Source organism: Eupeodes corollae, chromosome 1, assembly GCF_945859685.1.
Source record: "Eupeodes corollae chromosome 1, idEupCoro1.1, whole genome shotgun sequence".
NCBI lineage: Eukaryota > Metazoa > Arthropoda > Insecta > Diptera > Syrphidae > Eupeodes > Eupeodes corollae.
In genome coordinates this window covers 135,612,218-135,614,634 of record NC_079147.1, presented here as the reverse complement: position 1 = coordinate 135,614,634, position 2,417 = coordinate 135,612,218, and the positions used below count along the sequence as shown (strand labels likewise).

The 2,417-nt window shown below is 28.5% G+C and overlaps 1 long non-coding RNA gene across 1 annotated transcript; it reads right to left on the bottom strand.

The window, feature by feature from the left end:
- Nucleotides 1–1,247: 1,247 nt before the first annotated feature.
- LOC129943427 (uncharacterized) lies at nt 1,248–2,125 on the bottom strand. The gene is made up of 3 exons (XR_008781242.1): nt 2,001–2,125; nt 1,621–1,709; nt 1,248–1,428 (listed from the first exon to the last, which is right to left on the bottom strand). It is a non-coding gene; the product is annotated as an uncharacterized LOC129943427 (long non-coding RNA).
- Nucleotides 2,126–2,417: the final 292 nt, after the last annotated feature.

Here is a 2,417-nt window from a genome sequence, read left to right as displayed (position 1 = left end):
CTTAGAGACTGGTTTAGTATTAAGCGCAATTCTTTCAGATATGAAGTTTTTGTTTGCTCCTGTATCTATTAAGAATTTTAACACTTCGCCATCTCTTGTAACATACTCTAGGTATGGTACGCTAGAGAGGCTCCCGTCGTAAAATTTAGTTCTGTGTAATCAGTTTCCTCGTTGTCCTCATAGTTTTCGCCTTCTTTAGAATAGAAATAGTCCTGTAAGAGTTCTTCTGAATCTTCTTGATCTTCTATTCACTGAACCAAAAAGGTACGTAAATATAATTAAAAAGTTCGTTGAGACAATGAATATAGTGATGGAATTTGTCCAATAAACATGTTAATTGTGTCAGTGAACAATCGTTTATTATTCTCCATTTCCGGGTGAAAATTTTACAAACAACTTAAAATTTTAGTTTATAACCACAGTAAACTGAGTTTATTGATTTTAATAAATCAATTAATAAACATAAACAAACCGTTTATTATTTCCGCTAATAGTATTGATAAACCCGTTTATAGCCTTAATGAACACAGTTTATTAATTTTAATAAATGCGTTCATAAATATAAACAACCCTTTATTACTTCCGTTTTATAATAATAATAAACCTGTTTATAATCCCAAGGAACAGAATTTATAAATTTTAATAAATGCATTCATAAATATAAGCAAATGTTTATTATTTCCGTTTATAATATTAATAAACTCGTTTATAGCTTTAATGAACAAAGTTTATTGATTTTAATAAACGCGTTCATTAGTATAAACAATTTATTTATCAATCCCGTTTATAATATTAACAAATAAGTTTATAACCACAATAAACAAAATTTATTGATTTCAATAAATTTGTTCACTGCGTTTATTAAACCCATTTGTTACATTAACAAACAGGATTGTTAAAATAAATCTTATTTTTCAGCAGGATTTACATGACTGCAAAAGCTTATTACTTCTGCCATACTTTTACCATTTATCGTCAAAAGCGTGTTTTTTGGCAAAACATAGTAACGTAATGGCAAAAATAATGACACTTTTTCAGCCGTGTAAGTCCAGCATAAGATTGATCTAAAACGTATAAAAGAAAACATTCATATTAATGTTGTTTAAAAAAAGTTTACAACTTCCAAACAAACCTGTTTACAGCGCCAATGAGTCACTTCATCCTGGATCTCACTATCGAAATCTTTGCTGAAAATTATATAAAACTGAAAATAAAGAATTCCGAACTAATAAAAAAGATCAAGTTAATTTAATTTTATAATTTTTATTTTTTGTAGTTTAGTTCATTTATCAATAAGTAATTTAATTGCAATTTATCAAGATAGTAAACCTCGTGAACGTTTCTTTCCCTATTTGTGTTTTCTCACAACTTTTTGGAAAGGCACAAAATACCCATGTAGGGCCCAGAGTAAGGCTGCATCTTGACAATCTGAGAAATAGAAAACATTTTTCATATCATCGATTAATAAAAAAAAATTATTGTTGATTGGATTTTTTTTTTCTAAAAATATATGTATTTGCTTGGTATTATGTTAAAATGTATAATACAAAATTTATTTCAAGTCTCTAGCGTTATTAGTTCGTGAGATATGTAGGAGTAACGAAAATGTTCACCACTCACCCAATTTTCTTGAGAACCCTTTCTGCATCTTTCTGCTGTATTATCTGCATTTCTAAAATTTATTTGAAGTCTCTCTTCTGTTTCTTGAGCTACGGACGTTCGGACGTACAAACGTGTGACATTTTATGGATATAAATAAATATATTACTGTGGTACTAAGTTAAAAAATATTCAAGAAATGAGATGAGAATTAAAAGAAAAATTTTTGTAGTTTACTGACGCGCTCCGCCGCCGCCGAGTAGCTCATAGCGGTATGCAATCAACAGATGGCGAAACCATTTTGTTGGTGTTGCGCGTTGGAGATTCGCAATTATAATAATAATAACTAATAATAACAACTAATAATAATAACTAATAATAATAATTAAAAAATAACTCACCTGATTAGTTAGCTGATGCACATATACTTTTTTAATAATCACTTCACTTTTTTTATATGCACTTTAGACCACTTTTTCGTGTGGCTTCTTTTTCTAAATGATTTGTATTCGTTGTTGCTCGTTGAAATTCGACGGCACTTCATTTGTTCGTTCAGTTCGGCAAAAAAGGTTCTTACATTTAAAGTATTGTTAAGCTCCGTTTATACAGCCAAATTTCAAAGAAATGTTTATATTTTTTAGCTAGGAATTTGATAATTAATTAATGGTTTTTTTTAAATTAATAAATAAGATGTTTATTTATATAAACGGGTTTATAAACGCAATTAACGATTAATTGATTTTAATAAACATGATGTTTCTTATTTATACTCCGTTATATTTATCAGACGCTTCGTTCAATTTGTAAACAACCGCCAG